This window comes from Phalangium opilio, unplaced genomic scaffold (genome assembly GCF_054372755.1).
Source record: "Phalangium opilio isolate 3A_F unplaced genomic scaffold, DU_Popi_V2 ptg000013l_1, whole genome shotgun sequence".
NCBI classification, from domain to species: domain Eukaryota; kingdom Metazoa; phylum Arthropoda; class Arachnida; order Opiliones; family Phalangiidae; genus Phalangium; species Phalangium opilio.
The window spans coordinates 2,857,393-2,872,131 of record NW_028324148.1 but is presented as its reverse complement, the minus strand read 5'-3'; the positions used below and the strand labels follow the sequence as shown (position 1 = coordinate 2,872,131).

Sequence of the window (14,739 nt, the reverse complement as noted above, 5' to 3'; positions counted from 1 at the left end):
AATCAAGGTTAGATTGGACAATCTACTTTTCCTGCATATATGTTCGCGTGAATGATTTAATTCTATTTAAGCTGCTGAAGCTTCTTTCACCTGATGCACTAGACACCGGGATTCATAATACTAGATTATAGAATTTTAGTATGTCTGGAAAGCCATCTTTCATTTCTAATAAAAGATAATCAAAACATTCATGTTCACTCTCAAGGTTTTTTGACTTCAAAAGATTTTTGGCCACTTCAGCTTGACTTTTTAGAGCATGAATGTTAAAATCAAGCCTTTCAAATTTTTTGCAAACAGAAAAAACTCTTTCAGAATCAAGAAAATATTCACTTTTGGGGTCAGCAGCTATAAGGCCATCCATTAGCTTTGTATTGTCGATCAGACGTTTCTCCATTTCCGATATAAACTGATCAACCACCTCGTAAAATGAGCCTCTTAGTTTTTGCCCAAGGCTCATATCTTCGTTATTTCTTTGGCCTACTGTAGCATAAACTACACTTTGATCAAGTTTCTTATTTCTGACAACCTTCCTTTTTTCTCGACGATTAAAATTTGGCACTTCAACTGAAATTTTTTCAGCCATTTTAACCGCTTCTGCCCAAATTTCGTTAAATTTTTCTTTATTTCTAATGTTCCTCAAGGCTCGATGGTAGCGTTACACAAATCTACTGCTCTAGAGTAAACTAGTTTTGAATTCTGCAAAACGCCAGACAGGGAATTGGTCTTCTCTAAAACCTCACCTAAAACTATGAGCATTACCAAATTGCTAAAATTTTGCAATTGTAAAATATAACCCCTGCACTCTGCTGCTTCGTCCAGTTTTCCATTTTCAACTATATCTTCTACACCGAGTCTAATCTACTTTTGAAGTAATTTATTCCCTTTATTTTGCTCGACCATCGTGTTTTACAGCTCTGAGGCATTTTTAAAACCTCTTTGATAGGTAATTTTTTTTGCGCGCTTTCAAAGATCTCACTTCTAACGGTAGAGTTACTTTGGATGTCATAACCCGTACAAAAATTTTAGGCTGTAATTCATCTGCATACGCGCTTTTTTATCGCTATCACGCTGTAATAGGTATACATTAAGACTACATTTTCTGCAGGTCGAAAAACGCGAAAATTTAACAACAATTCCAGAACTGCAAATTGTCTGCCGTTTCTACATTTTCTGTTTATTATCTGTTAATTGTCTGTACTGGCAGAAATATGCAGCGCGATTCTGCAAACGCGATGCAAAAGTAGAAATAACAGCTGCTAGTTTAAAACTGTAATTTGACCACAGTTATAGACATGTTACAGATCTGCAAAAGTGATGGAAAAGTAGAAATACCAGCTGCTAGTTTAAAACTGCAACTTGACCACATTTATAGACATGTTACAGGCCTGCAAATGTGATGGAAAAGTAGAAATCCAGATGCCAATTTAAAACTGTAATTTTACCTCATTTATAGACATGTTACAGGTCTGCAAAACTTATGGAAAAGTAGATATTCAGCTGCCAATTTAAAACTGCAATTTGACCACATTTATAGACATGTAACAGGTCTACAAAAGTGATGGAAAAGCAGAAATCCAGCTGCCAATTTAAAACTGTAATTTGACCAAATTTATAGACATGTAACAGGTCTACAAAAGTGATGGAAAAGCAGAAATCCAGCTGCCAATTTAAAACTGTAATTTGGCCATTTTTATAGACATGTTACAGGTGTGCAAAAGTGATAGAAAAGTAGAAATACCAGATGCTAGTTTAAAACTGTAATTTGACTACATGTATAGACATGTTACAAGTCTGAAAAAGTGATGGAAAAGTAGAAATCCAGCTGCCAATTTAAAACTGTAATTTGACCATATTTATAGACATGTTACAAGTCTGAAAAAGTGATGGAAAAGTAGAAATCCAGCTGCCAATTTAAAACTGTAATTTTACCTCATTTATAGACATGTTGCAGGTCTGCAAAACTTATGGAAAAGTAGATATTCAGCTGCCAATTTAAAACTGCAATTTGACCACATTTATAGACATGTAACAGGTCTACAAAAGTGATGGAAAAGCAGAAATCCAGCTGCCAATTTAAAACTGTAATTTGGCCATTTTTATAGACATGTTACAGGTGTGCAAAAGTGATAGAAAAGTAGAAATACCAGATGCTAGTTTAAAACTGTAATTTGACTACATGTATAGACATGTTACAAGTCTGAAAAAGTGATGGAAAAGTAGAAATCCAGCTGCCAATTTAAAACTGTAATTTGACCATATTTATAGACATGTTACAAGTCTGAAAAAGTGATGGAAAAGTAGAAATCCAGCTGCCAATTTAAAACTGTAATTTGACCATATTTATAGACATGTTACAAGTCTGAAAAAGTGATGGAAAAGTAGAAAACCAGCTGCCTATTTAAAACTGTAACTATTCCACATTTGTAGACATATTGCAGGAATTCAAAAGTAGAATTTCCTACTTTTGAATACCTGCAATATATCTCTCTAAATGTGGTTAAATTACAGTTTTAAGTTGGTAGCTGAATTTCTACTTTTCCATCACGTTTGCAGACCTGTAACATGTCTATAAAAATTGTCAATTAAGGTCAAATTAAAGTTTTAAATTGGCAGCTGTATTTGTATTGTTCCATCACTTTTGCAGACCTGTAACATGTCTTTAAATGTAGTCAAATTGCAGTTTTAAATTAGCAGCTAGATTTCTACTTTTCAATCACTCTTTCAGACCTGTAACATGCCTTAAATGTGGTCAAATTGCAGTTTTAAATTAGCAGCTGGATTTCTACTTTTCTATCACTTTTGCAGACCTGTAACATGTCTATAAAATGGTCAAATTACAGTTCTAAATTGGCAGCTGCATTTCTACTTTTCCATCACTTTTGCAGATCTGTAACATGTCAATAAATGTGGTAGAATTGCAGTTTTAAATTAGCAGCTGGATTTCTACTTTTCTATCACTTTTGCAGACCTGTAACATGTCTATAAAAATGGTCAAATTACAGTTCTAAATTAGCAGTTGCATTTCTACTTTTCCATCACTTTTGCAGACCTGTAACATGTCTATAAATGTGGTCAAATTGCAGTTTTAAATTAGCAGCTGTATTTCTACTTTTCTATCACTTTTGCAGACCTGTAACATGTCTATTAAAACGGTCAAATTACAGTTCTAAATTAGCAGCTGGATTTCTACTTTTCCATCACTTTTGCAGACCTGTAACATATCTATAAAAACGGTCAAATTACAGTTTTAAACTAACAGCTGGTATTTCTACCCTTGCATAGCGTTTGCAGAATTGCGCTGCATATTTCTGCCAGTCTAGACAGTTAACAGTTAACAAACAGAAATGTAGAAACGGCAGTCAATTTGCAGTTCTAGAATTGCTGTGAAATTTTCCCGTTTTTTGAGCTGCAGAAATGTAACCTTAATGGTTACAGCGTGGTAGCGATAAAAAAGCGCGTATGCAGATGAATTACAGCTTAAAATTTTTGTACGGGAAGTCAACTTCGAGCGCTCCATAAATTTTTATCTGCTTCTGTTAGGCATTAATATTACTGCTTTTATTTTCCTAAACTTTGAATAAACAATTGGTTAGGCCTAAAAAGGCATCTTAAAAAAGCTTTACTCATTCATCTCAATAAGATCTTTTGATCTAATACTGTCACGTCTCGATCCTAAATATATTTAAACCACCATAAAATATAGAAAATTGAAACATTTTTGGTCATGAAAGGGCCAGTATTGTATATACAGTTATCAAAAGTTTATCAGATATGTTTCAATAAGTATGACACTGCCTATACTTCGTAATGCTAGAGACTTACTGAGAGCTAGTTCGAGAATGACTCGAGAATTGAATACACTCGGTTTTGCAGTCCAACTTCACCGATTAAGACAAGATCTACTATCACCATGGCGCTCGAAATGTGAAGGAAATTGCTAACCAAAGTACTTTAGCGCTATTTTATAAGTCTACAGCAGTTTTCCTGGTTGCGAATAGACGTAAAACAAGCCTGTCGGGACCCTTCCCTTCAGATGTAATCGGTTTTTAGCTGCAAGTTTTAAAGACTTTTTCGATTATGTTCTGTGAGTGTGTATGTTGTGGATGTTAGATGGACGAAAAGACCTATTTAGCTAGATGTGGTAAGAACTTGTACATGTACCTAAACAGTTGGACCATCTCAGATGTTAATTTAGCAAGTCAGAAAAGCGTGTATTCAGATACATTACAGCTTAATATTTTTGTAAGGGATGAGTACAAGTTGGGAATCCAAAATAAACCTCTCCAAGTGGAGACGCAATTTAGAGGCTATTTTTAAATATTAAAAAAATATAATTGATATTTATTAATTTAATCGTCATTAATTTACCTTAATTCTAGTTAAATCGTTTTAAGGAACTTTATTCCTAAAATAATTTTAAACATAGCTATTGTTGACGTTTGAACTCAAGCGTAAGCCTCTTTAAAATTTTTTGGAAATTTAGGGTATATAAGGCGACTGATTCACAATAATTGATAGGAAAACCCGCAATGACCCTGCAAAGCATCTGAAACGCGCCTGCAATGATCCTGCAAAGAATCAGAAATGCACCTGCAATTATCCTACAAAGTATCTGAAATGCACCTGCAATGATCCTGCGAAGTATCTGAAATGCACCTGCAATGATCCTGCGAAGTATCTGAAACGCATCTGACATTATTCCACAAAGTATCTAAATCGCACCTGCAATGATCCTACAAAGAATCTGAAACGCGGCTGCAATGACCCTGCAAAGTATCTGAAACGCACCTGCAATTATCCTACAGAGTATCTGAAATGCTCCTGCAATGATCCTGCGAAGTATCTGAAACGCGGCTGCAATGATCCTACAAAGTATCTGAAACGCACCAGCAATTATCCTACAAAGTATATGAAAAGAGCCTGCAATGATCCTGTAAAGAATCTGAAACGCGCCTGCAATTATTTTACAGAGTATCTGAAATGCACCTGCAATGATCCTGCGAAGTATCTGAAACGCGGCTGCAATGATCCTACAAAGTATCTGAAACGCACCTGTAATTATCCTACAAAGTATCCGAAATACGCCTGCAATGATCCAAAAAAGTGTCTGAAACGCGCCTGCAATGATCCTGAAAAGTATATGAAAAGCGCCTGCAATTTTCCTACAAAGTATATGAAAAGCGCCTGCAATTATCCTACAAAGTATATGAAATGCTCCTGCAATTATCCTAAAAATATCTGAAAAGTACCTGCAATTATCCTACAAAGTATCTGAAAGGCGCCTGTAATTATCCTACAAAGTATCTGAAATTCGGCTGCAATGATCCTAAAAATTATCTGAAAATCACCTGCAATTATCCTACAAAGTATCTGAAACGCGCCTGTAATTATCCTACAAAGTATCTGAAACGCGCCTGCAATTATCCTACAAAGTATCTGAAACGCGCCTGCAATTATCCTAAAAAGTATCTGAAAAGCACCTGCAATTATCGTACAAATTAAAGTATCTGAAACTCGCCTGTAATGGTCCTTAAAAGTATCTGAAACGCGGCTGCAATGATCCTGCAAAGTATTTGAAACGCGGCTGCAATTATCCTACAAAGTATCTGAAACGCAGCTGCAATGACCCTGCAAAGTATCAGAAACGCGCCTGCAATGATCCTGAAAAGTATATGAAAAGCGCCTGCAATTTTCCTACAAAGTATATGAAAAGCGCCTGCAATTATCCTACAAAGTATATGAAATGCTCCTGCAATTATCCTAAAAATATCTGAAAAGTACCTGCAATTATCCTACAAAGTATCTGAAACGCGCCTGTAATTATCCTACAAAGTATCTGAAATTCGGCTGCAATGATCCTAAAAATTATCTGAAAATCACCTGCAATTATCCTACAAAGTATCTGAAACGCGCCTGTAATTACCCTACAAAGTATCTGAAACGCGCCTGCAATTATCCTACAAAGTATCTGAAACGCGCCTGTAATTATCCTAAAAAGTATCTGAAAAGCACCTGCAATTATCGTACAAATTAAAGTATCTGAAACGCGCCTGTAATGGTCCTTAAAAGTATCTGAAACGCGGCTGCAATGATCCTGCAAAGTATTTGAAACGCGGCTGCAATTATCCTACAAAGTATCTGAAACGCAGCTGCAATGACCCTGCAAAGTATCAGAAACGCGCCTGCAATGATCCTGAAAAGTATATGAAAAGCGCCTGCAATTTTCCTACAAAGTATATGAAAAGCGCCTGCAATTATCCTACAAAGTATATGAAATGCTCCTGCAATTATCCTAAAAATATCTGAAAAGTACCTGCAATTATCCTACAAAGTATCTGAAACGCGCCTGTAATTATCCTACAAAGTATCTGAAATTCGGCTGCAATGATCCTAAAAATTATCTGAAAATCACCTGCAATTATCCTACAAAGTATCTGAAACGCGCCTGTAATTACCCTACAAAGTATCTGAAACGCGCCTGCAATTATCCTACAAAGTATCTGAAACGCGCCTGCAATTATCCTAAAAAGTATCTGAAAAGCACCTGCAATTATCGTACAAATTAAAGTATCTGAAACGCGCCTGTAATGGTCCTTAAAAGTATCTGAAACGCGGCTGCAATGATCCTGCAAAGTATTTGAAACGCAGCTGCAATGACCCTGCAAAGTATCTGAAACGCGCCTGCAATGATCCTACAAAGTATCAGAAACGCGCCTGCAATTATCCTACAAAGTATCTGAAACACACCTGCAATTATCCTACAAAGTATCCGAAATACGCCTGCAATTATCCTCAAAAGTATCTGAAACGCGCCTGCAATGATCCTGAAAAGTATATGAAAAGCGCCTGCAATTTTCCTACAAAGTATATGAAAAGCGCCTGCAATTATCCTACAAAAAATATGAAATGCTCCTGCAATTATCCTAAAAATATCTGAAAAGTACCTGTAATTATCCTACAAAGTATTAGAAACGCGCCTGCAATTATCCTACAAAGTATCTGAAACGCGCCTGCAATTATCCTAAAAAGTATCTGAAAAGCACCTGCAATTATCGTACAAATTAAAGTATCTGAAACGCGCCTGTAATGGTCCTTAAAAGTATCTGAAACGCGGCTGCAATGATCCTGCAAAGTATTTGAAACGCGGCTGCAATTTTCCTACAAAGTATCTGAAACGCAGATGCAATGACCCTGCAAAGTATCTCAAACGCGCCTGCAATGATCCTACAAAGTATCTGAAACGCGCCTGCAATTATCCTACAAAGTATCTGAAACGCATCTGCAATTATCCTACAAAGAATATGAAACGCACCTACAATGATCCTGCAAAGTATCTGAAACACACCTGCAATTTATCCGACAAAGAATCGGAAATGCACCTGCTATTATCCTACAAAGTATATGAAACGCGCCTGGAATTATCCTAAAAAGTATCCGAAACCCGCCTGCCATTATCCTACAAACTTAGCAATTTCTGACTGTAACATGCATACAATATATCTGGAAGGTACAGTACCTGTAATGAGCCTACAAACATCCTGATTTCTTACGGTAGTTACTATTTCCCTTCTGTTTTCTAGTTGTAAGGTAGCTATTTTATGACTCTAGAGTAGCTAAATTTTGTATACTGCTGTACTGAGTTTTCCAACGGAAGATATTTTTTCTGCAAAACGTCTAAAATGTTCTGCATTGCTCTCTGGAATGCATCTTAATTTTGTCTGAAGTTGAACCTTTTTCAGGTTTATTCCAGTATTTTTCCAGAATGTTCCAGTTTATTTGCAATATATTGCAGATTCTAAAAAATCTAAATAACAGCAAAATGCAGCCGTAAATTTTTGTACGGGTGAGTTTTCCAACGGAAGATATTTTTTCTGCAAAACGTCTAAAATGTTCTGCATTGCTCTCTGGAATCACCTTAATTTTGTCTGAAATTGAACATTTTTCAGGTTTATTCCAGTATTTTTCCAGAATATTCCAGTTTATTTGCAATATATTGCAGATTCTAAAAAATCTAATTAACAGCAAAAATGCAGCCGTAAATTTTTGTACGGGAAATTGCCTGCAGCAAACCCAGCAATTCTCGTACCTGAGAAATATCTGTGCAAGAGTCAGCAAGCACTAAATTTAAACGGTGCACGTAGCAATGAACGTAAGGGCATAATCCACCCACCTGGTTTTCAACTCGAACGTGAACGCCACTTTCGTTTCCTGACATTACACTCGCTCCGTCATAGCTCTGAGCTTCGCATTTGCTTACACTAAGCCCACTCTCACTTAATATTTTGATAATCGTGGAAGCAATGGTGGATGCATCAAAAGCGTGTAAATCGTAGAAGCCAATAAACCTTTCCTTTAAAAGTGTACCTTAAACAGACAGTTGTTCCACTCCACACTTGTCCCTACTTTCGTCAGCGATAGCAGCGTAAAAACCTCCGGATTCATTAATTTCTTCAACTATCATTTTTGAAATTAATTCTCCACAAATGTCAATTATTTCATTTTGTATACAATCGTGAGTATATTTAGCATTGTTTGGCATACTCTGTGATTTATGTTTTAAATCGGGTAATTTTCTCTTTATCAACTCCAATATTTCCAGAAAATTTCCCCGGTTTTCTGACTCATCTTTTTCTCTATGTCCCCTTAACTCTGTCTTGTTGCGCACACAATAAGGCTACTTCAACATGAGCAGACAGTACTCTGTTTCTTTAAACGTCAGTCATATGTTGCTGACTTATTTGGCTTGAAATTGCTAACTGTTTTAGTAACTGTTGTTCGAAGTGGATCCATGAATTAAGAATTCCTTGGGCTAAAGCAAAATTAGCCTTGATTCATCTTCTCCTTGAGGAGGTCTTAACGGTTTAGAGTGAGCCGAAAGTTAAATACGCATTTAAATGATATATATTAGGCCTTTAATAGAAATAATGAGGACATTTAGTAAAGGATTAGACTCTTTAACCTTTACAAATGAACTAGGAAAGATCTCGCCAGATTTGTGCTTTTTATTTCCTTTTATCTCATTGGCTGATTGACCTTTGTTTGAGAAGTATAATTCTTGATAGGATATATTAGCTCTCGACTCGGAGAGGTTTATTTTAGTTTCCAAACTTGTTTTGAGGGATATTGTTACCATCTAGTTAGACTTCAAAATTACAATTGAAAACCTTGAAAATAAACCGTAAAAACACAAAAATTTGCTCTAGTTACGATGGGCTGCCGTCATTTAAGTTTAAAATAATGGGATGTTACCAGTAGTTACTACGGTTATCTGTAATTTTATTTGAAAAAATAGTGGAAGGAAGGCAGAATTTCACGTTGGCACACTAGTAACGTTCCAGTAAAACTAACCTTACTTCACTTCTGCATGGAGCAAGTTCTTAATTGCAAGATTTACGTGAAAAATAACGTTGTGGTTTTTTCCGTCATTTTATTTTAAAATAATAGTTGAAATCAGGTACAATTTACTGTTGACACAACAGTAACGTTTCTGTTAAACTAACTATACTGTAATTGTACATATATCAGGTTTTTAATTGCAAGTTTCACTATAAAATTAATGTTGATGTTAACGGTAAAAAACCCTGTAATTTAACGGTAACTTTCCTGGTAATTTTCTGCCAGTAAAATTGTCGTAATTTCAACAGATATTTTTTACAGTGTGGAAGTTCGAACAGTAGACGACCAGTTTGGTAAAATTGTGGCTGCGTTCAGTAACACTCATCAGGAAAAACATCGATGTTTGGGAAATTGAAATCGGTGCTCTTTTGACGTCATGATGACGTTGCAGTTGTTGAACGGCACAATTTTGTGTAATCGATGCTTTTCTTAATGACGACGACATTATGATAACGTTACGGCAGAGGCTTAAATAATAAATCCGAACTATTTACAAAGATATTGTACTTCAATTCATCAATTAAATCAAAATTCTGTCAGAATTTTTTTACCGAAATAATATATTGCTTTCTAGTATTATAATCCATACGGATAATATTTGTCAATTCTTCAATATTTTAAGTTGGTGGAGATTGGGATGTAGTCCCCCCCCCCATTTTTTTGTCGCGGCGCAAAATGACGAAATTTACGTCATGAATCCGATGCTCATCAAAAAAACTCCTCTCACAGTTGATTTTTCTCATGGGCATCCGATGAGCATCATAACGTCACGCCCAAAGACGTGACAAACCGTTCGATAAGACATCGATGTCATCTTTCAGTCATCGATGTTTTTCATGCCGGTTGCTGATCGCAGCCTGTATGAGGGATGAAATATTCGGTTAGGTTTACCAATGGCGTCAACTGAATATTATTGCAGCCCTTGTACTGGTTGCTATTGTAGGAAGCCAACTTGTTATTGTAGGCCTACACCGTATATAATTTGTGTACTGAACTCGGGATTTTAACCCTTTACCTATGGAAAGTTTTGGGAACCGTCGGTCACCTCTCGCTCTTGCGAATCTGGGGGATCGAACCCAAAAAGGGGGGCGAGAAGAAGACCGAGGGAAGGGAACACTAGGTATTTTTAGAGCTCGGCATTTTCGATCAATTATCCACAAATTGGTGGATAACCGATTATTTATAAACAAATTTGTGGATTATAATACTATTTAACATGTAAGTTCTGTGGATAATTTTTAGAGAGAATGGAAGAGCGACAACAAAGACCCGAGCCACGCCATCAGAGGGGAGGCTATCACAACTCGAGAAACTATCGGCAGAATTTTTTTTCCTCGTGGTTACGGCTGTTATAATTGCGGGAAATACGGTCATCTAGCGCGAGATTGCACGGCTTCACGTGACGATAACAACGCGTCGAGAGGTCCCAACGACGGCCCTACTTCCAGGTCGGGAAACGGGAGATCAGCTCCATAACGGAGGGGTCCGAGCTGACTAATATCCACCACAATCCCTCCCACAATATTGGACCACACGCGATAGTTCCGATCGTGAACGCGTTAGTTACTGATATCGGTATAACTCGTGCCTTGCTAGACACAGGTGCTCGCAAGTCGGTTATTGACGCGGATCTAGTGACGAATCATAGGCTACTAGAGAAGATGAGGCCATGGGAAGGCCCACCAGTTATCGGCTTTGACAAACGAATCGCGACGCCCAAAGGTGTTCTAGACTTGACCCTGTCAGTTGACGGTTTTGATGATGTTTTAGTAGAGTGTTTCGTGGTATCAAATTCTATCCTACCGATGGTTTTGGGGGTTGACTACTTTTCTGCTCTTGTCTTCGACGAAAACCGTTTTCACTTAATATCCATGTATCCACAAAGAAGACTGCGATACCTACACCCGGAATCAACAATCATAACACCCACTCAGATATCAACGGACAACGTTGAAATTGAAGACAGAGGACTATCGGCGGAAACATTATCCCCACAAGAAGCGAGTGTTACGGTTGAAAATCTTGAGGTAAAAGGACAATTATTTAACGTAGTGACTACAGAATCTCAAACCATTCCGTCAAGGTCTGGCATTTTCGTGAATGGATGTATACAATATGGTAACTCTAAACTTTTAAATCGGGATGTGTTAATGCGAGTTCATAATAGTAGCGATCCGCGTAAAATGTTTAACGTTCCTACTAGTATTGTTAACGTAAAGTCAGATTTAACCCAGGTATTTGTTTTAAACCCTCAGGACGAGGAGATTTCTTTTAAAAAAGGAGAAAAAATAAGTAATGCTAGCGAATTAGTGGAAGAATCTATTAAGGAGGACGAGCCTTTTAATTTCTGTACCATTCAGCTGGAGGGAAGACGAATAGAAATCAAAGGAGAAAGGCCCAGTGGTTGTTTAGATACTTTGGCTGAGATGAATGACATTGAATTAGGCGCAAATTTATCTGAAGATCAGAGACAAAAGGTTCGTTCTCTTTTGAGTTAATATAGGAAATGTTTTGCATTTAATAGTAGAGAGTTAGGAAAAACAGATATAGCAGAACACACTATAGATACAGGGGACCACCCTCCTATAAAACAATACCCACGTAGGATTTCGCCAACTGAGAAACAAATAATTTCCGATCAGATTGAAGAGATTCTCGATGCACGGATAATTAGAGAATCATTTAGCCCTTGGTCAAGCCCTGTAGTTTTAGTAAAGAAAAAGAACAATACGTGGCGATTTTGCGTAGACTATAGACTTTTGAATAACGTAACCAAAAAGGACGTTTACCCCTACCTCGAATTGACGGCACATTGGACCAATTAAGCGGAAGCAAGTATTTCAGCTCGTTAGATTTACGTAGTGGCTATTGGGAAATGGGCGTGTCTGAGAGAGACATAGAAAATACAGCCTTTGTGACTCATCAAGGCTTATATGAATTTACGAGATTACCCTTTGGATTATGTAATGCTCCCGCCAGTTTTCAAAGGCTCTTGGACCGCGTCCTAGGTCGTTTAAAATGGACGATGTCTCTAGTATACCTGGATGACATTATCGTCTTTTCAAAAACTTTCTTAGAACACTTGGACGACCTTACCCAAGTTCTTACCGCTATTGAAGAGGCGGGACTGACATTTCAGCCGTCAAAATGCGTTTTTGCATCACAAAAGATCAATTATCTAGGACACGTCCTTAGCGCTGAGGGTGTCAGGCCAAACGAAGATAATCTCCAAGCAGTGCGTGATTTTCCAACACCAAAAACCATACGTGAAGTTCGCGGGTTTTTTAGGGCTTACGTCCTACTACCGTAAATTCATTCGTAACTATGGGGGACGCTCTCACACACTAACAAACCTTTTAAAGAAAGACAGCCCATGGTGTTGGGGATGGCCCAACAACTAGCGTTCGATGATCTGAAGAATGCGCTCCAGAACGCACCCATATTGGGCCACTTCTCCGAGAACGACAAGACTGCTTTGCACACAGACGCTTCGGGACATGGGCTGGGAGGTGTTCTTGTACAGTATGACCAAGAGGGACAAGAGATAGTTATTGCTTATTTTAGCAAACGGTTGAGCGAGTCAGAGGAGAAATTGCATTCAAGCGAATTGGAGGTGATGGCTGTCGTCTTTGCGATCGACTACTTCCGACCTTATCTTCACGGCAGGCCGTTCGAAGTCGTAACTCATAATAGCGCTCTACTATGGCTACAAAAGAAGAAAAACAACAGCGCCAAGTTCGCTCGTTGGGCGATCTGTTTGGAAGAATACCTATACACGCCTGTCCATAGGAGCGGGAAAAAACACTTAAACGCCGACGCTTTGTCAAGAGCACCAGTCCTCCCTCACGATCCCGATAATACCGCCGATGAAATAAAAACTTGCGTCATAAGTTTTGAAGCCATTCCCGTAGAAGAGCTCGCGTTAGCGCAACAAAGCCTGCCCAAGCTTAAAAGTTTGATGGTAAAGTTACAGCGACTAGAAGAAACAAGTGATGAAGAGGCGCGACAAGGAGAATATATTTTAAAGAATGGAGTACTTTTCCGGGACAATCCTCACGACAATGGTAGAAAAAAAACTATTAGTTGTTCCACCCTCATTGCGACGGACTATTCTTGGACTAGCTCATGATTCAGAGGCAGGTGGCCACATGGGATTCGATAAGACATTGGCCAAGATTCAAGAAAGATACTGGTGGCCCAAACTGAGGAAAATGGTGCGGCGTTATGTGGAGTCATGCGGTCCTTGTCACTTTCGGAAAATACCGCCGGGACCTTCAGATGCTTTACTCCACCCGATTCCGCCACCGACCGAGCCTTTCGAAGTGGTCGGAATTGACCACGTGGCCCTTTTTTAAAGTCAGACAGTGGAAACAAGCACATCCTTATTGCCGTCGATTATCTCACAAAGTGGGTCGAAGCACGTGCAGTCCCGAGCACCGAATCAGTGTATGTCACAGATTTCGTTCGCAATCAAATAGTCCTTCGTCATGGAAGTCCTCGGCTTCTCATAAGTGACCGAGGAAGCGCTTTTGTATCAAGAGAAACAGAAAAGGAACGAGAAAAATGGGGAATTAAGCCTGCCGCAACTTCAAGCTATCGGCGTCAAACAAATGGATTGGTCGAACGGGCCAACCAAACCATGGCGAAGATAATTTATAATTACGTCAACCCGGAACATACAGACTGGGATGAACACCTACAGTCTGCTGTATTCGCTATTAACTCTTCAGTTCAAGCAACGACGAAACGAAGTCCATTCGAACTTCTCTATGGTAGAATCCCAGTTCTTATGGGCGAAGGAAACGTCATTCATCCATTGGGAAACCCTGTGGACGACGACGAGCGAATTCGGCGGGTTCAGAAAGAAAGAGAATTGGCGGGCGACAGAATTAAGACAAGTCAAGTGAAACAAAAGCAACGATATGACAAAGGACGGTGCGGTGCTCCCTCTTATGAACCCGGAGACTTGGTGCTGATACGAAACTACGCAAAAAAGAAGGGTAGAACAACCAAGCTACTCCCACGGTACCGCGGTCCTTATCAGGTGGTTAGGAGAACTGGACCAGTCAGTTATAAAGTTGAGGACCCGCCATACATGCGTACGAAGAAGCGCCATCATATCTTTACTGTACATGTGGACCGCGTGAAGCCATATCGAAGTCGCGATCTCGAGGACTGCGAAGATTTAGAGGACTCCGAGTGGTCCGACATAGATGATGAGAGTACAAGTAGTTCAGATGACACTATAATTTACGACCCAGAGTCCCCTAATGGCGAGCTTACAGATAAAACTAGGAATAGGCCACGCCGCATTCGTTACCCAGTAGCCCGTTATGGTAACCC

At 38.6% G+C, this 14,739-nt stretch overlaps 1 long non-coding RNA gene across 1 annotated transcript; it reads right to left on the bottom strand.

The window, feature by feature from the left end:
- Positions 1–3,427: 3,427 nt before the first annotated feature.
- Positions 3,428–5,007, bottom strand: LOC149707783 (uncharacterized). Its single transcript, XR_016379840.1, has 4 exons — positions 4,369–5,007; positions 4,162–4,307; positions 3,823–4,050; positions 3,428–3,571 (listed from the first exon to the last, which is right to left on the bottom strand). It is a non-coding gene; the product is annotated as an uncharacterized LOC149707783 (long non-coding RNA).
- Between the last annotated feature and the right edge of the window lie 9,732 nt (positions 5,008–14,739).